The following is a 15645-nucleotide window of genomic DNA, read 5'->3' as shown; positions in this document are numbered from 1 at the left end:
AAAAAAAATGTCGCAGATATCTAAAAAGCAGCCCTCTTTTGTTAAGTATATGTAAAATTTTTATGCTTAGGTTCTGCTAGATTTAATTTTTAATATTGGGCTACTACATTTTAAACTTGAAATTCTATCTACACTAGTTCTGAGCCTAGTAAGACATTCTGGATGCTTCCCCTCATCCCCTGAAAAAAATTTTAATATGTTATAAAAGAAGCCACAAAAATTAAATGGCAGCACTTTTTTTCATCCCTAGGGCTGTATGCAGGAAACATGAACTTATGCAGTATGACTTGGAGATGGCTGCTCAGGACTTAGCATCCAAAAAGCAGCAATGTGAGGAACTGGCAACTGGGGTGAGTGTTTCCATTTAGGTCTCTGCATCATTGCCACAAGCCATATAAGGAAGCAGCTGTAGCTATAATATTCAGGATGCCTATAGCTTTTAATAGGGGAATAATTTATGGGCAACTTTATAATTCTTTGGGTTGTGATCTTGATATAAAAAGACATAAGCCATTAAAACATTGTATTTATATGGCATTTTAAGAAATTCTGCCAGGGCACCTGGCTGGCTCAGTCAGTGGGGCATGCAGCTCTTGACCTCAGGGTTGTGAGTTCGAGCCTGACATGGGGTGTACAGATTACTTAAAATAAAATCTTAAAAAAAAAATTCTGCCAACATTGCTCTTTGTAGTAAGTATCTTTTCATTTATGGTAAGTCCAAATGAAAAAAACATTATTCTTTGTGATGAAATAATGACCTTTGTCAGGTTTACTTTTATAAAATATATTAGAGAAATTTTAGTTTACTTTGAAAAGCCTTACCCAGTTAAAATCAACTTTGCTAAGAAGGAGCTTTTGGTATACAGTGAATATTTGTGAAGAAAATTCCATATCTTATTGTATGAACCTTAGACCGTTTTTATAATTTTCCACTGTTTTATAGTTTTCCACTGTCCAGCCATTTTCTTGGAATAAAGTGTAGTGAGAATACACAACCTGGAAATAATGGAACAGTGACAGTGCCACCATTTATCAGCCGCTTCATAGTTAGCAAGTACTTCGGTATGTCTGAAAAGCTGCAGATGTATGTGGGAAAAGACTGTTGGCCACAAAACATGAATACACTAGGCTTGATTTATTTTTAAAACTCGGGAACTTCCCAGGCCATTTTCAGGGAGCAGGGTTCTCTACTCCTCCATGTGAAGGGAAAAGTGTTTCAGTAAACTCTGGAGAGTGAGGAGGTGTTGAAGCTGCGATGTTTGAGGCTTCCCTCCAAGCGAAGGCATCCTATTTTATAGATAGATACCCAAGTTTCAGTGTGTGTTATACAGATTAAAATTTTTTTTTGTTTCTTTGTGTGTGTTTGGTCTATTTCCTTTATTGCCTGTTGAATTTTATCTATTTTTTAATGCCCTAAAGAAATATAAAAAATATGACCTCTGATCTAAAGAAATAACTTGCCTAATACTTCATGTAGAAGTTTTCCATTCGATAAGAAGTTCAGTTAGAATTTTTTTCTTTTTGACTATTCCATATTATTCCAGTGTTAGGAATCATATTAGGAGCCCCTTGGTTATAAGACTTAAGAGGCTTCTGTCTGAGGTACGGGGAAAATGGCAAAAGTTTTTGTTTCTCTCTTTTTTTAAAAGATTTTATTTATTGGGCACCTGGGTGGCTCAGTGGGTTAAGCCGCTGCCTTCGGCTCAGGTCATGATCTCAGGGTCCTGGGATCGAGTCCCGCATCGGGCTCTCTGCTCAGCAGGGAGCCTGCTTCCCTCTCTCTCTCTCTCTGCCTGCCTCTCCATCTACTTGTGATCTCTGTCTGTCAAATAAATAAATAAAATCTTTAAAAAAAAAAAGATTTTATTTATTTATTTGACAGAGATCACAAGTAGGCAGAGAGGGAAGCAGAAGGTGGGAGGAAGCAGGCTCCCTGCTGAGCTGAAAGCCCGATGCGGGGCTCCATCCCAAGAACCAGAGATCATGACCTGAGCTGAAGGCAGACACTTAACCCACTGAGACATCCGGGTGCCCCTAATTTTAGTTTAATTTTAAAGAGGATTTTCACATGTTCCTCCATTTATAATGATGCTTGAGCTAGTTTGGGGTTTTTTTGACAGAACTTAAACTTTCCTTCTACTCTTACTTTAATGAGTGTTGTTTTTTTAAATCATGAATAGGTATATATATTGTGAGTGCTTACTAAACAACTATCAAAATGATTCTATATTTTTCTCTTAATGTGATGGTATTATAGTTTACATTCTTCTTGGTCATGGCATTTTATCATTTTTTATATACAGATTCAATTTGCCTACATTTTGTTTAGGATATCTGCATCTATAATCCTGAGCCAATGGGTCCATACATTTTCCATATTAGACATTCATAACAGAATTTACCAAAATATGCCCATGGATATTAGTCTTCAAAGATGCCCCACACAATAAGGGTTGTATAATCTCTTCAGTTCGATAATTTCGTATTTAGTTACACCCACTTTGGGGATTTACAACATACACTAACAGTGAGAAACAGCCCTGCAGTGGAAATGTGTGATTACTCCTGGTTCCCTATCCAGTTTCACTCCCAAGCTTTGTTTCTCCTAAAAAGTGTCCTGTTGAGAATGTAGAGAAATGCAAGTGAACGGGAAAAGAAAACTTTAGGGAAAAAAAAGGGGGGGGTTTCACAACGGTTCAAAATCTGTGGGACACAACAAAGGCAGTCCTGAGAGGAAAATATATAGCAGTACAAGCCTTTCTCAAGAAACAAGAAAGGTCTCAGGTCCACAACCTAACCCTACACCTAAAGGAGCTGGAGAAAGAACAAGAAAGAAACACTAAACCCAGCAGGAGAAGAGAAATAATAAAGATCAGAGCAGAAATCAATGAAATAGAAACCAAAAAAACAATAGAACAAATCAACGAAACTAGGAGATGGTTCTTTGAAAGAATTAATAAGATTGATAAAACCCGGGCCAGACTTATCAAAAAGAAAAGAAAAAGGACCCAAATAAATAAAATCATGAATGAAAGAGGAGAGATCACAACGAATACCAAAGAAATAGAGACAATTATAAGAACATACTATGAGCAACTCTACGCCAACAAATTTGACAATCTGGAAGAAATGGATGCATTCCTAGAGACATATAAACTACCACAACTGAACCAGGAAGAAATAGAAAGCCTGAACAGACCCATAACCAGTAAAGAGATTGAAACAGTCATCAAAAACCTCCAAACAAACAAAAGCCCAGGGCCAGATGGCTTCCCGGGGGAATTCTACCAAACATTGAAAGAAGAACTAATTCCTATTCTCCTGAAACTGTTCCAAAAAATAGAAATGGAAGGAAAACTTCCAAACTCATTTTATGAGGTCAGCATCACCTTGATCCCAAAACCAGACAAGGATCCCATCAAAAAAGAGAACTACAGACCAATATCCTTGATGAACACAGATGCAAAAATTCTTACCAAAATACTAGCCAATAGGATTCAACAGTACATTAAAAGGATTATTCACCATGACCAAGTGGGATTTATTCCAGGGCTGCAAGGTTGGTTCAACATCTGCAAATCAATCAATGTGATACAACACATTAATAAAAGAAAGAACAAGAACCATATGATACTCTCCATAGATGCTGAAAAAGCATTTGACAAAGTACAGCATCCCTTCCTGATCAAAACTCTTCAAAGTGTAGGGATAGAGGGCACATACCTCAATATCATCAAAGCCATCTATGAAAAACCCACCGCAAATATCATTCTCAATGGAGAAAAACTGAAAGCTTTTCCACTAAGGTCAGGAACAAGGCAGGGATGTCCGTTATCACCACTGCTATTCAACATAGTACTAGAAGTCCTAGCCTCAGCAATCAGACAACAAAAGGAAATTAAAGGCATCCAAATCGGCAAAGAAGAAGTCAAACTATCACTCTTTGCAGATGATATGATACTATATGTGGAAAACCCAAAGGACTCCACTCCAAAACTGCTAGAACTTGTACAGGAATTCAGTAAAGTGTCAGGATATAAAATCAATGCACAGAAATCAGTTGCATTTCTCTACACCAACAACAAGACAGATGAAAGAGAAATTAAGGAGTCTATCCCGTTTACAATTGCACCCAAAACTATAAGATACCTAGGAATAAACCTAACCAAAGAGACTAAAAATCTATACACAGAAAACTATAAAGTACTCATGAAAGAAATTGAGGAAGACACAAAGAAATGGGAAAATGTTCCATGCTCCTGGATTGGAAGAACAAATATTGCGAAAATGTCTATGCTACCTAAAGCAATCTACACATTTAATGCAATTCCTATCAAAGTACCACCCATTTTTTTTTTTCAAAGAAATGGAACAAATAATCCTAAAATTTATATGGAACCAGAAAAGACCTCGAATAGCCAAAGGAATATTGAAAAAGAAAGCCAAAGTTGGTGGCATCACAATTCCGGACTTCAAGCTCTATTACAAAGCTGTCATCATCAAGACAGCATGGTACTGGCACAAAAACAGACACATCGATCAATGGAACAGAATAGAGAGCCCAGAAATAGACCCTCAACTCTATGGTCAACTCATCTTCGACAAAGCAGGAAAGAATGTCCCATGGAAAAAAGACAGCCTCTTCAATAAATGATGTTAGGAAAATTGTACAGCCACATGCAGAAAAATGAAATTGGATCATTTCCTTACACCACACACGAAAATAGACTCAAAATGGATGAAGGACCTCAATGTGAGAAAGGAATCCATCAAAATCCTTGAGGAGAACAGAGGCAGCAACCTCTTCAACCTCAGCCGCAGCAACATCTTCCTAGGAACATCGCCAAAGGCAAGGGAAGCAAGGGCAAAAATGAACTATTGGGATTTCATCAAGATCAAAAGCTTTTGCACAGCAAAGGAAACAGTTCACAAAACCAAAAGACAACTGACAGAATGGGAGAAGATTATTTGCAAACGACATATCAGATAAAGGGCTAGTGTCCAAAATCTATAAAGAACTTAGCAAACTCAACACCCAAAGAACAAATAATCCAATCAAGAAATGGGCAGAGGACATGAACAGACATTTCTGCAAAGAAGACATCCAGATGGCCAACAGACACATGAAAAAGTGCTCCATAGCACTCGGCATCAGGGAAATACAAATCAAAACCACAATGAGATATCACCTCACACCAGTCAGAATGGCTAAAATGAACAAGTCAGGAAATGACAGATGCTGGCGAGGATGCGTAGAAAGGGGAACCCTCCTACACTGTTGGTGGGAATGCAAGCTTGTGCAACCACTCTGGAAAACAGCATGGAGGTTCCTCAAAATGTTGAAAATAGAGCTACCCTATGACCCAGCAATTGCATTACTAGGTATTTACCCTAAAGATACAAATGTAGTGATCTGAAGGGGCACGTGCGCCTGAATGTTTATAGCAGCAATGTCTACAATAGCCAAACTATGGAAAGAACCTAGATGTCCATCAACAGATGAAGGGATAAAGAAGATGTGGTATATATACACAATGGAATACTATGCAGCCATCAAAAGAAATGAAATCTTGCCATTTGTGACAACGTGGATGGAACTAGAGGGTATCATGCTTAGCGAAATAAGTCAATCGGAGAAAGACAACTACCATATGATCTCCCTAATATGAGGGAGTGGAGATGCAACATGGGGGGTTAAGGGGGTAGGATAAGATTTAATGAAACAAGATGGGATTGGGAGGGAGAAAAAAAAGTGACTCTTAATCTCACAAAACAAACTGAGGGTTGCTGGGGGGAGGGGCGTTGGGAGGGGGGTGGGGTTATGGACACTGGGGAGGGTATGTGCTATGGTGAGTGCTGTGAAGTGCGTAAACCTGGCAATTCACAGACCTGTACCCCTGGGGATAAAAATATATTATATGTTTATAAAAAATTAAAAATTTAAAAAAGGGGGGTTTCCTTTGACCTTTATGAATTTCTACTTCTGGTGCCATGGGGGACGCCCCAGCAATGAGTGTTAAATTGTCAATTTGCTTTGTTTCAGCTTAGGCAGAAAATACTGATGTTCACTATTAACAGCAGCACGCTTGTACAGAAAGTCTGTTTTTTTGTTTTCTTTGCCATTTATCTTCATCATGGAGCATGGTCTGAATCCAGATAGTCAAATTGGGTTTCATATTTAACCCAGACAGCTGGTCAGTGAAGCACATTAGCCTCAATTATGAATGGACAGAGGGGCGAGTATTATCATGTCCAACATGTTCAAATTACACACTAGTATGTGTAATAGGAGTTGTTGCTGTCCCCACCTCTAAACATTCAGATGGCCTGTACTACTTCAGGGTGTCCATGCCTCTGATTTTGTGTTTTGTTCCAACAACTCATACCTGCAGCTTGCCTCAAAGGATCGCTGTTAGGCTGTTTCACTGGGTTCTTGGAGAGTCAAAAATAATTGGGTTTTCATGTCTCCCTAGAGGCAGTCTTTAGCCAATGACTGACGGGCATGGAAGTATAAAAAACACTCCCTTTGTCTGGAGCAGGGAAAAGCTCTAACGTGTGACTCACTCCAGAGCTCTTCATGGGATTGGGCCAAGGACAAGACTTCACCTGAAATCATAACATTGCTTAGCTTTCTTCCCTTCTTTATTCTGTTCCTACCACTGTCTTATTGCTTCCCCTGTGAAGGCCAACTTTATCAGTCCTTTACCTATGTACACTGGTCTTAGGGATGCTCCTGGAGAAGACAATCCAAGACACTATGTAATACGTCAAGTGTCATTAACTAATAGGACTCAGTATCCATGCCCAGATTTTTGGCGCTCTGTCATTTGTTGATACCATAGCTTAATCTGAGATGTATATCTTTTCTTTTCTTTCTTTTTTTTTTTAAGATTTTTATTATTTGTCAGAGAGAGAGAATGCAAGCAAGGAGAGCATCAGGCAGAGGGAGAAGCTGGCTCCCCACCAAGCAGGCAGCCCAATGCAGGCTCGATCCCAGGACCCTGGGATCATGACCTGAGCCAAAGGCAGATGCTCAACTGACTGAGCCACCCAGACATCCATCCCTCTGAGATGTATTCTTGATCAGGGCCAAAATACAAGGACCTTTGTGACTGGTCTTCCTGTCAACTAGGGGAAAAATGGTACAGGAGAGAAGTCCCGTGAAGTCATTTCTGTTTTGAAGACTTGAAAAATTTTCACTCTTTGGTCAGTATCTAGCTACTATTAGATAAAGTTAGCTGAATTTATTAAAATTCTGTTATAGCGTAATCAGTAGATATAGCACAATGTGACTACAGTCTTTTGCTCTCTACAGGGACGGAATAAGATCACTAAAAGATTTGCAATGCATTCATGACTTACGTTTCTTCCCACTTACTTAGCTTTCAAAGATACAGCCAAGTAAACAATGGAAGAAGAAGAAGAGAACTAAATAAAAGTATGAGCTACAGTCTTTTTTGATAATATTCTTTTTTGATGTTATCACAGTCAATTCATTAGTGTAAAATCTCCCATATGATCAGATGACATTTCGCTTTCAAGAAGTGACCTGAGGTAATGGAAGGTTGAGAAAGAACTGAGCAGGATGTTTCTGGAATGAGACGGTCCTTGTTTGTTTGGGTTTCCCACTCAACATATAAAATTGGCTACAGAACAAAGAGAGGATAAATGAAGTAAAAATCCTTCTTACAATGTCAAAGGCTGATCATAATGTCTGTTTTGAATGTTTATTCTTTTCATAAATTTAAGAATGGTACAGAAATTTTGAATAATCTAATGAAATGAAGACTGGTCTCTTCTCAGTTCAAAAGACTTGCAGCAGCTTACAAGTCCAGTAGTTCGTGCTTCTAATCACTTCTTCCAAACGACCAGATCTTAGGTCACATTTGTCCTGTGTCCTCTCTCTCCTTGGCTATAGCCCAAATGGTAAAGGGCAGTTTCTAGATCCAGCTTTGAGATTTGGGGTGACTTTCTTAACCTCAATTTTCCGCAAAATGAAACTTCTTACAGCAACTTTAAAAATTGGACCTCTCACAGACACTGCTTCCTTCAAAAGGTAATTTTGTCTCATTAGGTTATGCTATATATGAATTACTAATATTTGCAAATTATCTCACAATTTGATTTGGTGTAGGCATGACATTTTACAGCTAAGGAAGACACTAATCCAATTTATTTTTTAAAGATTATTTATTTATTTATTTATTTGACAGACAGAGATCACAAGTAGGCAGAGAGGCAGGCAGAGAGAGAGGAGGAAGCAGGCTCCCTGCTGTGCAGAGAGCCCAATGCGGGGCTCAATCCCAGGACCCTGGGGTCATGACCTGAGCCAAAGGCAGAGGCTTTAACCCACTGAGCCACCCAGACGCCCCTAATCCAATTTTTGACGGCAGTACTCCTGATGTTCCTGGGATCGGGAGGAAGTCACTGAACTTTTTATGGATCATCATTTTACTCCTTCCTTAGAGGACAGGAGCCATACTCTCTTACCATCTTGTCATTGTAATGAGGGCTGTTTTCCAGCACTTAGTAGGTCTGTTCATTACATATTACTTTTACATGTGCCTGTGTAAAAAATCTGCGAAGTGCTGGTGATAAAGTGACTTGAAATGAACAAGAGTTTCATTCAGTAAGTAAATGTAATTTGAGAATATAATTTGATGGGCTTAATTCTTGGGCTAAAAGTCTGTTTTCTATTAGTTACAAAGTCTTGAATTCATAGGTTATACTTAACTATGACCACTGACTATGACTTCTCATATCTGCCCCCGTAATAACGTCTGTCTTTAATTCTGTTTCCTTTCTCCTAATTTTTTTAAAGTCATTTTTTAAAAAATATTTTATTTATTTATTTGACAGACAGAGATCACAAGTAGGCAGAGAGGAAGGCAGAGAGGCAGGCAGAGAGAGAGGAGGAAGCAAGCTCCCCGCTGAGCAGAGAGCCCGATGCGGGGCTCAATCCCAGGACCCTGAGATCATGACCTGAGCTGAAAGCAGAGGCTTTAACCCACTGAGCCACCCAGGCACCCCTCCTTTCTCCTAATTTTAATAGGAGATGAGGGAATTGCTATCATTTCACTAATATATATATATTGGTGAAATAGCGCGTTCAGGGTGCTATGGCCTAGACGAAATATTGATTCCTAAAGTTTAACTTAAATGATTACAGATTTACTTGTCTGTAATTTTTATAAGAAGAGTTGGAGTCCTTAGAAAATAAGAAGGGAGACAATATAAATATATATATATATTGGTGAAATGATAAAATGATATACATATATATCATTGTAAATGATATATATATTAATGATAGTAATGATAGTAAAATTATATATATATATACATATCATAGTAAGTATCATAGTATAGTATACTGTACTATGTATACTATAGTATGTATACTATACTATGTATACTATAGTACAGTAAGTATCATTACTAAGTGGAATCTGAGAACATTCTTATATAATCAAATTTGTGCTTGTCTGGAAATCCACTGGCCGAAAGAGAAAGATTACAAAATGAGTCAAATACATGGAAATGGTCTTTTACTTACACTAACAGCTCTCTCTCATCACCATTTTTTAAATTTTAAATATATTTAATTTATTTATTTGAGAGAGAAGATGGAGGGAGGAACAGAGGGAGAGAGACAAGCAGACTCCGGGCTCAGCACAGAGCCCAACACGGGGCTCAATCCCGTGACCCTGAGATCATGAGCTGAACCAAAATCAAGAGTTGGACACTTAACCGACCAAGTGACCCAGACATCCCTCATTACCAATTATTGGGTAGATCTTTTTCAGCCACCATATCTTACCTTCGGCTTGGTAATGCCTGCACGAAAGCAATACAGAGTAAATTGTGTTTTTTCAGCATACATCTCTCTACATTTAAAAGTCATTCTTAGTGGGCTCAGATTTTATGAGAGTGAGCTAAAGTGGAGCATCAGTGACCATAAAGTATAATATTATTCTGCTTTAGCATTTTAGTACACCGTTCTCATTCCTACCACTTACGTGTATACATAACATTGTTTTCAGTGCTACTCAGACATGACTCCATTGGTGAATGCTAATTCAATTAAACATATCCCAGCTGTCTTCATTTGGCTCCCTACATCAGCAGACTCAAAGATTCGAGTGTGAGAAGCTTATTTGGGAGGTGATACAGCAAGTATCAGTAGGGGTGTGGGGAAGGAGACAGGGAAGAGAAAGAAGCCAATAAAAGGTGTGCTAGCAAGAAGGTAAGCCACCACTGTGAGTTTTTTGGAGCTCCATCTTGTGGGGAGAATATAGGAGATCATGCAGGACACACACGAGAGAGATCTCTCTATATACACCCGTTCACTCAGTCATTGGCTGAGGGCTGTTCCCAAAGGGTAATTCTCTGTCATTTCCATCCTGCCATGTGCATTGCAGTGAGTAGAAAGGATATCAGCAGCTTCAGAGACAGCTCTCCAGCACAGTGATGCATATAACTTGCAGTTGAAAGTAGACCAGTAGACTCAGAAGTGGTAAGACCTAAAGGGTATAGACAGAGTCCTAATGGTATCCATGCTACAATCCAAACAGTTGTGTCTTATGATATCCTAGAATAAGTATAGTGAGAAGTAATGTGGTTCGCTAAAAATTTAATCTTGCAAGACTCTTCTTATTAGTGATGCCAAAACCCTTACATATACCTCTATCACAAAGAATTATCACAAATTTTTCTTACTTGTTTTCTTTTCAATTACCTTCTTTTTTCACCTTTCCATAAAACCTTTCTTGATTGCCTGACCACAAGAAATCTGTCTCCTTTAAAGTCAACTAGTATTTCTTGTCCACACCAATTATTTGCGGTAACCATGTCCCAGGCCCACTTTGTAATATTATTTCCATATTTATGCACCCATTTTTTTCACATTAAAAAAATTTTTTTTAATTGATTTGACAGAGAGAGAGAGAGAGAGAAAGAGAGCAAGCATGAGCAGGGGCAGAAGAAGAGGGAGAAGCAGACTCCCACTTGGTGCTCAGTCCCAGTACCTCAGGATCATGACCTGAGCTGAAAGCAGATGCTTAACTGACAGAGCCACCCAGGCAACCCCCAACCCCCCGTTATCCACATTTTGATATATACTTTTACATCCCAGTACCTAGCACTTAGTGGACATCCAAAAAAATTTTGCTTATCTTACTGCAAATAAAGGAAATATTGATTCCTCCCATCCAAGTACTAACCAGGCCCAATGCTGCTTAGCTTCTGAGATCAGACGAGATCGGGCGCGTTCAGGGTGGTATGGCCATAGACGAAATATTGATTCCTAAAGTTTAACTTAAAATGATTACAGATTTACTTGTCTGTAATTTTTATAAGAAGAGTCAGAGTCCTTAGAAAATAATAAGGGAGCCAATATAAAATGAACAACAAATAAAATCACTATGAATTTTCCTACTAAAAATAAAAGTATTTTCAAAAATTAAGAATGCACAAATATATTTTTGAGCTACACAGTATTTATTTAAATCTTCTAGGGGTACCTGGGTGGCTCAGTCGGTTAAGCATCTGCCTTTGGATCAGGTCATGATCCAGGGACCCTGGGATCCAGCCCCGAGTCGGGCTCCCTGCTCACCTTGCTTCTCCCTCTGCCTCTTTCCCTCCGCTCATGCTCTCTCTCTTTCTCTCAAATAAATAATAAAATATTAAAAAAAAAAAAAAAAAAGCTTCCAAAATAAGGCATCTCAACCACTGGCTGAATTTTAGCTCTTTATGTAGCCAGCTAAAAACTGAAAATGTTGTCTTTTATACATAAATTTAGGTCTTCTAAGATTTTACATCCCAATGGAAGAAAACCTTTCACTCCAAAATCATTTTCTTTAGTTACGATATCATTTTATGGCTTTCTTGCTTCAGTTTCCACACTCTGGTAAAAAGCAAGCCTGAAAGTTTCTATCTATTGTGATGCAGTTGAAAATGCGAAATTATAGCTTTCAGAAGAAGTGAGAAAAGACTTCCCCACCCACCCATATCCCACACCCAGCTGAAAGCCTGTGATTTTCTCCTTGTGGAAACAAATAACTGGATTGTGACTGACCTACGTCTTGCAGCCTTGAAATATGGTGGCCTTGCAGGAACCATAGACCAAGGAATGCCTTCCTGGAAGCTTTAGTCCGCCAATGTGATTGTTCACGTGAGCAGGATGGTTTTAGCTCACACTTGAAATCCAAAGGCAAAGACAAAGCGTACATACCTCACTATTTTTCAGATACTTAAAACAACATATGCAATCAACCTGCTTTCAAAGACCATGAAAGTTCTAGTCACCTGATTGACTTTCCCTCAGAGAAATAGCGCAGTGCTGCTCATCTTCATGGCAATCTTTGTGGCTTATTTTTTTTTAAGATTTTATTTATTTATTTGACAGAGAGAGAGAGATCACAAGTAGGCAGAGAGAGTGGGGGGAAGCAGGCTCCCTGCTGAGCAGAGAGCCTGATGCGGGGCTTGATCCCAGGACCCTGAGATCATGACCTGAGCCAAAGGCAAAGGCTCAATCCACTGAGCCACCCAGATTCCCCAATTTGTGGTTTATTTTTAAAAAGATTTGTTTAGGTGTGCCTGGTTGGCTCAGTCGGTTAAACATCTGCCTTGGGCTCAGGTCATGATCCCAGGGTCCTGGGGTCCAGCCCCACATCAGGCTCCCAGCTCAACGGGGTGCCAGCTTCTCCCTTTCCTGCTCCCTCTGGTTATGTTCTCCCTCTCTCTCTTTCTCTGTCAAATAAATAAATAAAATCTTTAAAAAAATAAAAAGATTTGTTTATGTCTTGCTGTCTTCAGTAAAGTGAGAAATAAATTCAGAACTCCAGCAAAGTGAGAAGTAAGTTTGAACTTCAGTTGCAAAGAGACTACCTCTGCATGCCATTGCTTTAATCAAGACCACACAACCTTTTTCATAAAACTATCACATACAGACATGGTAAGTCTATAAAGATATATATGGTATGTGTTAAAAATAGAAGTGCATACAAACCAAATCATGTGTTTTGAAAAATAAGCCAATACCTCAAATAAAATCTTAGAGGTATTGTGTATAAAAAGATTCAAGATCTAATCTGAAGATTGTCGAATACATAATGAAATGGAACAGATTATGTAGTGAATGTATGACTAACACCGAAATGTGGATATAAATTCCTTTCATCTTAGAACACACTCTAAAGGAAGTTTTTCATGCATAATAATTTTAGCAAGCTAACTTATTTATAATTTTATTTTATGATTTCCCCTACTGGAAACTTTTCAAGAGAAACTACTTAGTGTTGGGAAAAATAAAAATCTATTCATTCCTTTTTTTCCCCTCTCTCTTTTATAGTTTTATTTAAAACATACTTTCTCAGGAATTCCTGTAGATATTTAGATATCTTCATAGTCTCTTAGAAGAAAAACACATATTTCAAGGCATCTGTAAAATCTATAAATACAATGGAATAGAACCTGATTGAATAAAAAGGATGTTCACTCAAGGTGAGAACATCTTCCTAAATTCCGGATTTCTTGCAGATGGTTATTTTGAAGTGTTTTGTTTCATCCCAGTGAAATTTTAGTATTTCAGGCAACTTGCCCATCTGTTAAGTCTTGAATTGTGTTCATCGAAGCAGCAAAAAATAAGTAACAGTAACAATGAATTTTCAAAGCAAGACTTAGAATACAGAGGCCATAGTTCAAATAGGATAAAATATGTTCAAACATGATTTTTAAATAATTGTTTACTAGCATGTCGGTAACAAATATTTTGATTTTTAATGACAATTGGGGAAAAGCATATATTTACTTTCAAATCCTGGGAACTTTTCTGGGACTAAGATAAAATATCAGCCAGTTTTAACAGTGGGAGCCAACATTATATAAGAGAGTTTCTCACAATGATGAAGTGCCCCAATGCCTTCTATTTTATGATTTAACTATGTGGGATTCCAGAATCAAATTCTAAGGGGAATAATAGTTAAAAGCAACAGTAGGGTTTATTTAAAATATGCCTTTTATCTTTTCACAATGCAGACCACTGAGAACAAGATCCATTCTTAGAGGATGGAAGTCAAAAAGCAGAAATGAGCCAAAGCCTATTAATACAATGAGTACATCCAAATTTTCACAGTGACAGCAGACCTAGTTCACTCAGAGGTTAGTTAAATAATTATTTTAAGGACTCACTGTCCTTTCTGGGAAGATGAGCTGTGTAATGTCAAAAGCTCTCATGATATGAAAAATTAGAACAGTCTTGAACATAGATTAATATCTATTCATAAAATACTGGCTTCACTTACTGAATTACAGGAGGCACATTAAATGTTTATTTAGAATTTTACAGTAAGCATACTTGTGCTGAAATCACAATATCCACTTATCTCTATTAGACAGATGTTGCTAGGCCCAGTGCAACTGCCAAGTCTAATGTAGGTTGTATATTACAATCATGGGTACATTCGGCTTTTGCTGCTTTTGATGGGGGGAGGATGAAAATTAATTACTATAGAAGTTGCTATGAATTTTGGGAGGGAAATTGCTTTCTGGATAACCATTTAAAGTTTCTAGAAGACTGAGATTTTGGGTTAGTTTCATTCACTGTTAATATCCCAGTGTTTATGTTTGAAATATAGTAAAAGAATTTTAAAAGATATTTTGGATAAATGAATTATATCAATACAAAGGATTGCTAGAAGAAAAATGTAAATAGACAACACATTTGGGAGATCTCTTCTCCAATTCAAGAGTTTTAAAAACATGGATGGTAACTACTGTGATTTCTTTTTATTACTCTCATTACGGTGCTGATGACTCCCCATTCCGATTAGGTTGGAGTGACGATATCAAGAATGAGAATCTATGTATTCTAGAAAAATCTGTTATGTTTTAGACTTCTATCATAAATCGTGTCATCTTATAGAATTTCAATTTATTCTTTGTCCAAACTTGTTTGTTGCATTAATTTACTCCATGGATGTTACTTTTTTCCTTTCTTCTGCCTCCTTTAATTTCCTTTCCCCCACAAATGCTTCCATTTTTGATTCTCCATGAGTATTAATACTATTTCCATTATACTAACAAATACAAAGGAATTAAATTATCAGCATCAAAACTCCCAAACTAAACCCACTATTTTCTTTCCAAATTTGGCCTCTATCCAGTCCTATGAAGACTTTATAGTGTTAGAATGTACTAGTAATTACCCAGGTTTCTCAATGTCTCCTTAGACCACTCTCTCCAGTCCTCTTCATCCAATAGGTCATTGAGTTTAACAGAGTTTTTTTTCAAAAATGTATTTCAAACAAATCCCCTCTTTTGCCTTTTCTCTGTTAATCACCTATGATCAATCTCTCTTCATATACAAACACTTCTCTGCAAAAGTCGCTAGGATTTGGTTACTCCCAAACCTAATGTAATTTCATTCATTCTTCTCAAACTTCTTCAATTACGTTCCCAGAATACAGATATGTCATTTCTCAATTCAGAATCATATCACAAGTCCTTAAAGCTTGCAGAACCAAATCCAGCATGACTGTCAAGATCCATCATAATCGTTTTTGTTCGTTTGTTTTTTAGGATTTTTATTTACTTATTTGACAGAGAGAGAGGCAGCGAGAGAGGGAACATATGCAAGAGGAGTGG

The 15645-nt window shown here is 37.8% G+C and overlaps 1 long non-coding RNA gene across 1 annotated transcript; it reads left to right on the top strand.

Annotated features, from left to right (window-relative positions):
• Nucleotides 1–69: 69 nt before the first annotated feature.
• LOC116868744 lies at nt 70–13517 on the top strand. Its single transcript, XR_004382883.1, has 3 exons — nt 70–350; nt 913–915; nt 13504–13517. It is a non-coding gene; the product is annotated as an uncharacterized LOC116868744 (long non-coding RNA).
• Nucleotides 13518–15645: the final 2128 nt, after the last annotated feature.

This window comes from Lontra canadensis, unplaced genomic scaffold (genome assembly GCF_010015895.1).
Source record: "Lontra canadensis isolate GAN:19392208 unplaced genomic scaffold, GSC_riverotter_1.0 scaffold16, whole genome shotgun sequence".
In the NCBI taxonomy this organism is placed as follows: Eukaryota; Metazoa; Chordata; class Mammalia; order Carnivora; family Mustelidae; genus Lontra; species Lontra canadensis.
This window is presented reverse-complemented; position numbering and strand designations above follow the sequence as displayed.